Source organism: Gavia stellata, chromosome 31 (assembly GCF_030936135.1).
Source record: "Gavia stellata isolate bGavSte3 chromosome 31, bGavSte3.hap2, whole genome shotgun sequence".
NCBI lineage: Eukaryota > Metazoa > Chordata > Aves > Gaviiformes > Gaviidae > Gavia > Gavia stellata.
In genome coordinates this window covers 551,531-560,092 of record NC_082624.1, presented here as the reverse complement: position 1 = coordinate 560,092, position 8,562 = coordinate 551,531, and positions in this window count along the sequence as shown.

Below are 8,562 nucleotides of genomic sequence, written 5' to 3'. Positions count from 1 at the left end.
CATGGGGTGGGATGTGGGGGGGGGCCCCCACTGAACACCCGGCAGCAGGATGGAGCCGGTGGGGGGGTTACGGTAATGGGGGGGCACCCCCCCCACCCACTGGGTGCCCCCCCCCCCCCCCCACCTGCCTGGCTGGAGCTGCCCCATCCCCTGCAGCCCCCCCGGGGGGGGGGGGGGCACTGGGGGGGCTGGGGGTATCCAGGGGGGGTTTGGGGGGGGTCTGGGGGGGCGCGGGGGGCTCACCTGGCATCGGCTTCGCTGTAGTACTCCCGCGCCACGATGTCCTCGAAGAGCTCGCCACCGGTCACCCTGCAACACAGTCGGGCCACCACGTCACCCCGGGAGCCCGGGGTCTGGGCACCCCCCACCCCCCCCCCAGGACCCACCCCCCCCCCCCCCCGTGACCCCCCCAAACCGCACTCACAGGTCGAAGACGAGGTAATTGGAAACCCTCCTCCGAGATGCTGTCGTGGAGCCGCACTGCGGGGACAGGACAGGGACAGGACAGGGACAGGGACAGGGACAGGGACAGGCTCAGCCTCGGCCCTGGGAGCCCACGTGTGGCACACGCGTGTCTGTGTCACACGCAGCCCTCATGCCTGCACCCAGCGTGTCCCCAGGGGGGACACCCAGCAGGACCCCACGGTGCAACCCCACATGCCACCAGGGTGGCACCCAGCGTGTCCCCAGGGGGGACACCCAGCAGGACCCCAGGGTGGCACCGTGCATGTCCCAGGGGGGCACCCAGCAGCACCCCAGGGTGGCACCCAGCATGTCCCAGGGGGCACCCAGCAGCACCCCAGGGTGGCACCCAGCGTGTCCCCAGGGGGGGACACCCAGCAGCACCCCAGGGTGGCACCGTGCATGTCCCAGGGGGCACCCAGCAGCACCCCAGGGTTGGCACCCCAGAGTGTCCCCAGGAGGGGACACCCAGCAGCACCCCAGGGTGGCACCCAGCATGTCCCAGGGGACACCCAGCAGCACCCCAGGGTGGCACCCAGCATGTCCCCAGGGGGGACACCCAGCAGGACCACAGGGTGGCCCCCCAGCATGTCCCCAGGGGGGGCACCCAGCAGGACCACAGGGTGGCACCCAGCGTGTCCCCAGGGGTGGCACCCAGCAGGACCCCAGGGTGGCCCCCAGCGTGTCCCCAGGGGGGACACCCAGCAGGACCACAGGGTGGCACCCAGCATGTCCCAGGGGACACCCAGCAGCACCCCAGGGTGGCACCCAGCGTGTCCCCAGGGGGGACACCCAGCAGGACCACAGGGTGGCACCCAGCATGTCCCAGGGGACACCCAGCAGCACCCCAGGGTGGCACCCAGCATGTCCCCAGGGGGGACACCCAGCAGGACCCCAGGGTGGCACCCTGCATGTCCCCGGGTGGCAGTCAGCACACCCCCGTGGTGGCACCTGGCGTGTTGCAGGGCTGGCACCCAGCAGGACCCCAGGGTGGCACCCAGCATGTCCCAGGGGGCACCCAGCAGCACCCCAGGGTGGCCCCCAGCGTGTCCCCAGGGGGGGACACAGCAGCACCCCAGGGTTGGCACCCAGCATGTCCCAGGGGGGGCACCCAGCAGGACCCCAGGGTGGCACCCAGCATGTCCCAGGGGGCACCCAGCAGCACCCCAAGGGTGGCACCCAGCGTGTCCCCCAGGGGGGACACCCAAGCACCCAGCATGTCCCAGGGGGCACCCAGCAGCACCCCAGGGTGGCACCCAGCATGTCCCCAGGGGGGACACCCAGCAGGACCACAGGGTGGCCCCCAGCATGTCCCCAGGGGGGGCACCCAGCAGGACCACAGGGTGGCACCCAGCGTGTTCCCAGGGGGGGCACCCAGCAGGACCACAGGGTGGCCCCCAGCGTGTCCCCAGGGGGGACACCCAGCAGGACCACAGGGTGGCACCCAGCATGTCCCAGGGGGCACCCAGCAGGACCACAGGGTGGTACCCTGCATGTCCCAGGGGGCACCCAGCAGCACCCCAGGGTGGCACCCTGCACACCCCCGTGGTGGCACCTGGTGTGTCGCAGGGCTGGCACCCAGCAGGACCCCAGGGGGAGCACCCAGCACACCCTGGGATGGCACCCAGCAGGACCCCACATGTTCCCGGGGTGGCACACCCCCATGGTGGCCCCCAGCGTGTCCCCAGGGTGGCACCCAGCATGTCCCCATGGTGGCACCCAGCAGGACCCCGGGGGGTGACACCCCACAATTCCCCAGGTGGGCACCCAGCATACCCCAGGGTGGCACCCAGCGGGGCTCCAGCTGGCACCCCCGCACCCCGCCATGGTGGCCCCCAGCGTGTCCCCAGGGTGGCACTGGCGTGTCCAGGGCCGGGTGCCACTCACCGATGTTGGAGTGCTTCAGCAGCCGGCAGATGCGCGCCTCCCGCTCCAGCTTCTGGTGGTCTGGGGACACAGGGGTCAGCCAGGGCACCTGCCCCACGTCCGTGTCCCCCCGCACACCCCGGCCCCACGTGCACCCCAGGGGGTCACCTGTCCCTGTCCCTGTCCCCGTCCCTGTCCCCGTCTGGAGGAGCCCACAGGTGCCCACGTGTGGGTGCACATGGGTGGGTGGGTGCAGGTGTGCACGGGTGTGCACGTGGGTGCGGTTGTGTAGTGTCTGGGTGTGCACACATGTGTAGGTGTGCAGTTGGGAGCAGTTGTGTAGTGTGTGGGTGTGTACGTGTGTGTAGGTGCGCACGTGGGTGCGGTTGTGCAAGTGTGTAGGTGTGCACACATGTGTAGGTGTGCATGTGTGTGCAGTTGGGAGCAGTTGTGTAGTGTGTGGGTGCGCACATGTGCGTAGGTGTGCATGTGTGTGCAGCTGTGCAAGTGTGTGGGTGTGCACACGTGTGTAGGTGTGCATGGGTGTGCATGTGGGTGCAGTTGTGTAGTGTGTGGGTGCGCACACGTGTGTAGGTGCGCACGTGGGTGCAGTTGTGCAAGCGTGTAGGTCGGTGCACGTGTGTGCAGGCGGGTGCGGTTGTGTAGTGTGTGGCTGTGCACACATGTGTAGGTGTGCAGTTGGGTGCGGTTGTGTAGTGTGTGGGTGCACACACGTGTGTAGATGTGCACATGGGTGCGGTTGTGTAGTGTGTGGGTGTGCACACGTGTGTAGGTGTGCACGTGTGTGCACGTGGGTGCGGTTGTGTAGTGTGTGGGTGTGCACACGTGTGTAGGTGTGCATGTGGGTACGGTTGTGTAGTGTGTGGGTGCACACACATGTGTAGGTGTGCATGTGGGTGCAGTTGTGTAGTGTGTGGGTGCGCACACGTGTGTAGGTGTGCATGAGTGTGCAGTTGGGTGCGGTTGTGTAGTGTGTGGGTGCACACACATGTGCAGGTGTGCACATGGGTGCGGTTGTGTAGTGTGTGGGTGTGCACACGTGTGTAGGTGTGCACGTGTGTGCACGTGGGTGCGGTTGTGTAGTGTGTGGCTGTGCACACATGTGTAGGTGTGCAGTTGGGTGCGGTTGTGTAGTGTGTGGGTGCACACACGTGTGTAGGTGTGCACATGGGTGCGGTTGTGTAGTGTGTGGGTGTGCACACGTGTGTAGGTGTGCACGTGTGTGCATGTGGGTGCGGTTGTGTAGTGTGTGGGTGTGCACACGTGTGTAGGTGTGCACGTGTGTGCATGTGGGTGCGGTTGTGTAGTGTGTGGGTGTGCACACGTGTGTAGGTGTGCACGTGTGTGCATGTGGGTGCGGTTGTGTAGTGTGTGGCTGTGCACACATGTGTAGGTGTGCATGGGTGTGCACGTGGGTGCGGTTGTGTAGTGTGTGGGTGCACACACGTATGTAGGTGTGCACGTGTGCGCGGTTGTGTAGTGTGTGGGTGTGCACACGTGTGTAGGTGTGCGCACGTGTGTGCAGTTGGGTGCAGTTGTGTAGTGTGTGGGAGTGCACGCGTGTGTAGGTGTGCACGTGGGTGCGGTTGTGCAAGTGTGTAGGTGTGCACACGTGTGTAGGTGTGCACGTGGGTGCGGTTGTGTAGTGTGGGTGTGCACACGTGTGTAGGTGTGCACGTGGGTGCGGTTGTGTAGTGTGGGTGTGCACACATGTGTAGGTGTGCACGTGGGTGCGGTTGTGTAGTGTGTGGGTGTGCACACATGTGTAGGTGTGCATGGGTGTGCACGTGGGTGCGGTTGTGTAGTGTGTGGGTGCACACACGTATGTAGGTGTGCACGTGTGCGCGGTTGTGTAGTGTGTGGGTGTGCACACGTGTGTAGGTGTGCACATGGGTGCGGTTGTGCAAGTGTGTGGGTGTGCACATGTGTGTAGGTGTGCACGTGTGTGCAGGCGGGTGCGGTTGTGTAGTGTGTGGGTGCACACACATGTGTAGGTGTGCACGTGTGTGCAGTTGGGTGCGGTTGTGTAGTGTGTGGGTGCGCACACGTGTGTAGGTGCGCACGTGGGTGCGGTTGTGTAGTATGTGGGTGTGCACACGTGTGTAGGTGTGCACGGGTGTGCAGTTGGGTGCGGTTGTGTAGTGTGTGGGTGTGCATGTGTGTGCAGGTGTGCATGTGTGTGCAGTTGTGTAGTGTGTGGATGTGCACACGTATGTAGGTGTGCACGTGGGTGCGGTTGTGTAGTGTGTGGGTGCGCACACGTGTGTAGGTGTGCACGTGGGTGCAGTTGGGAGCAGTTGTGTAGTGTGTGGGTGCGCACATGTGTGTAGGTGTGCACGTGGGTGCGGTTGTGTAGTGTGTGGGTGTGCACACGTGTGCAGGTGTGCGCAGGTGTGCGCACACGCGTGCGGGTGTGCGGTTGTGCACGTTCATTGCAGCTGTGCGTGTGCGTACAGCTGTGTGGTTGTGCATGTATAGACGTGTGTGCACGTGGGGGGGTGGCTGGGCACACGCATGTGCTTGTGCATGTGTGTGTGGTTGTGTATGTGGTGCGGGTGGGGGGGGTAGTACGTGGAGTTGTGCACTTGTGGGGGTGTGTCTGTGTGCGGCTGTACATATGTGTGTGTGTGTGTGTGTGCACGTGTCCCAGGGTGTGCGCCTGTACGTGTGTGTGTGTGTGTGTGTGTCCGTCCCAGGATGTGCGCCTGTACGTGTGTGTGTGTGTGTGTGTGTGTCCCAGGGTGTGCGGCTGTACGTGTGTGTGTGTGTGTGTGTGTGTCCGTCCCAGGGTGTGCGCCTGTACGTGTGTGTGTGTGTGTGTCCCAGGGTGTGCGGCTGTACCCGTGTGTGTGTGTGTGTGTGTGTGTGTGTGTGTCCCAGGGTGTGCGGCTCTACGTGTGTGTGTGTGTGTGTGTCCGTCCCAGGGTGTGCGCCTGTACGTGTGTGTGTGTGTGTGTGTCTGTGTCTGTGTGTGTGTGTGTCCCAGGGTGTGCGACTGTACGTGTGTGTGTGTGTGTGTGTGTGTGTGTGTCCCAGGGTGTGCAACTGTACGTGTGTGTGTGTGTGTGTGTGTGTGTCCCAGGGTGTGCGGCTCTACGTGTGTGTGTGTGTGTGTGTGTGTGTCCGTCCCAGGGTGTGCGGGTGTACGTGTGTGTGTGTGTGTGTGTGTGTGTCTGTGTGTGTCCCAGGGTGTGCGGCTGTGTGTGTGTGTGTGTGTGTGTGTGTGTGTCCCCAGGGTGTGCGGCTCTATGCGTGTGTGTGTGTGTGTGTGTGTGTGTCCCAGGGTGTGTGGCTGTACCCGTGTGTGTGTGTGTGTGTGTGTGTGTCCCAGGGTGTGCGGTTGTACGTGTGTGTGTGTGTGTGTGTGTGTGTCCCAGGGTGTGTGGCTGTACCCGTGTGTGTGTGTGTGTGTGTGTGTGTCCCAGGGTGTGCAACTGTACGTGTGTGTGTGTGTGTGTGTCCCAGGGTGTGCGGTTGTACGTGTGTGTGCGTGTGTGTGTGTGTGTCCCAGGGTGTGTGGCTGTACCCGTGTGTGTGTGTGTGTGTGTGTCCCAGGGTGTGCGGTTGTACGTGTGTGTGTGTGTGTGTGTGTCCCAGGGTGTGCGCCTGTACATGTGTGTGTGTGTGTGTGTCCCAGGGTGTGCGGTTGTACGTGTGTGTGTGTGTGTGTGTGTGTGTGTCCCAGGGTGTGCGGTTGTACGTGTGTGTGTGTGTGTGTGTGTGTGTGTCCCAGGGTGTGCGGCTGTACGTGTGTGTGTGTGTGTGTCCCCCAGGGTGTGCGCCTGTACGTGTGTGTGTGTGTGTGTGTGTGTCCCAGGGTGTGCGGCTGTACGTGTGTGTGTGTGTGTGTCCCCCAGGGTGTGCAACTGTACGTGTGTGTGTGTGTGTGTGTGTGTGTCCCAGGGTGTGCGGCTGTACGTGTGTGTGTGTGTGTGTCCCAGGGTGTGCAACTGTACGTGTGTGTGTGTGTGTGTGTGTGTCCCAGGGTGTGCAACTGTACGTGTGTGTGTGTGTGTGTGTCCCAGGGTGTGCAACTGTACGTGTGTGTGTGTGTGTGTGTGTGTGTGTGTGTCCCAGGGTGTGCGGCTGTACGTGTGTGTGTGTGTGTGTGTGTGTGTGTGTGTCCCCCAGGGTGTGCGGCTGTACGTGTGTGTGTGTGTGTGTGTGTGTGTGTGTGTCCCAGGGTGTGCGGCTGTACGTGTGTGTGTGTGTGTGTGTGTGTGTGTGTCCCCCAGGGTGTGCGGCTGTACGTGTGTGTGTGTGTGTGTGTGTGTGTGTGTGTGTCCCAGGGTGTGCGCCTGTACATGTGTGTGTGTGTGTGTGTGTGTGTCCCAGGGTGTGCGGTTGTACGTGTGTGTGTGTGTGTGTGTGTCCCAGGGTGTGCGGTTGTACGTGTGTGTGTGTGTGTGTGTGTGTCCCAGGGTGTGCGCCTGTACGTGTGCGTGTGTGTGTGTGTGTGTCTGTGTGTGTGTGTGTCCCAGGGTGTGCAACTGTACGTGTGTGTGTGTGTGTGTGTGTGTGTGTGTCCCAGGGTGTGCGGCTGTACGTGTGTGTGTGTGTGTGTGTGTGTGTGTGTGTCCCCCAGGGTGTGCGGCTGTACGTGTGTGTGTGTGTGTGTGTGTGTGTGTGTGTGTGTGTCCCAGGGTGTGCGCCTGTACGTGTGTGTGTGTGTGTGTGTGTGTCCCAGGGTGTGCGGTTGTACGTGTGTGTGTGTGTGTGTGTGTCCCAGGGTGTGCGGCTGTACGTGTGTGTGTGTGTGTGTGTGTGTCCCAGGGTGTGCGGCTCTACGTGTGTGTGTGTGTGTGTGTGTGTGTCCCAGGGTGTGCGGCTGTACGTGTGTGTGTGTGTGTGTGTGTGTCCCAGGGTGTGCGGCTGTACGTGTGTGTGTGTGTGTGTGTGTGTCCCAGGGTGTGCGGCTCTACGTGTGTGTGTGTGTGTGTGTGTGTGTCCCAGGGTGTGCGGCGCACACACACACACACGCACACCCCCCGCGCACACCGCGCTCACACAGAGCCACCGCCCTCCGCTCACGCCTGCACGCACACGCATGGCCAAGGTACACGCATGTGTACACGCACCCAGAGCACACCCCCACGCACCCCCGTGCGACCGCACGCTGCCTGCTCACGCGTGTGCCGCCCCCCATCCCGACACACGCCAGACACACATGTGTCGCACACCTGCACCCAGCGCACACACGCACCCCCCCTGACGTGTGCGTGCACAGCCCATGACACGCTCCAGGCGCACACGCACACGCCCTGCTCACGCGTGTGCGCACACATACACCCCCACGCATGCAGCGCGCACACCCACGTGCACATTGCACACGCACACTGCTGACGTGTGCGCGCAGCCCATGACACGCTCCAGGCGCACACGCCCTGCTCACGCGTGTGCACACGCATACACCCCCACGCATGCAGCGCGCACACCCCTGTGTACATTGCACACGCACACTGCTGACGTGTGCGCACACACACACAGACACAGCACACACACACGCACTCCGCCTGCTCCCACGTGTGCACACCCCCTGCACGCCGAGCACACACACGTGTGCACGCACACACTCGTGCACGCACACGCTCATGCACCTCCCCACTGCTCACGTGTGCACACACCCACACCCACAAACACGCCTATGAACGCACACGTGTGCACACACACACACTCAGGCACACGCCTGTGCGTGCACACACCCCCATGTACACGTTGTGCGCACCTGTATGCACACGCAGAGCTCACGCCCGTGCACGCACACACTGCTCACACCTGTGTGTGCACACACACACTGTACACACCTGTGCACACACACACTGCACACTGCTCACACCCGTGGGCACACACCCCCCCATGCACACACACACACTGCTCACACCCGTGTGCACACACACACTGCACACTCCTGTGCACACACACACACTGTACACACCTGTGCACACACACACCCACATGCACACACACACACTGCTCACATCCGTGCGTGTGCGCGCACACACACACATGGTACACACCTGTGCACACACACACTGCTCACACCCATGTGTGCACACACACACTGTACACACCTGTGCACACACACTGCTCACACCTGTGCACACACACACTGCTCACACCCGTGTGTGTGCACACACACACCCCCATGCACACACACACATACTGCTCGCAGCTGTGCACACACACACCCACATGCACACACACACACTGCTA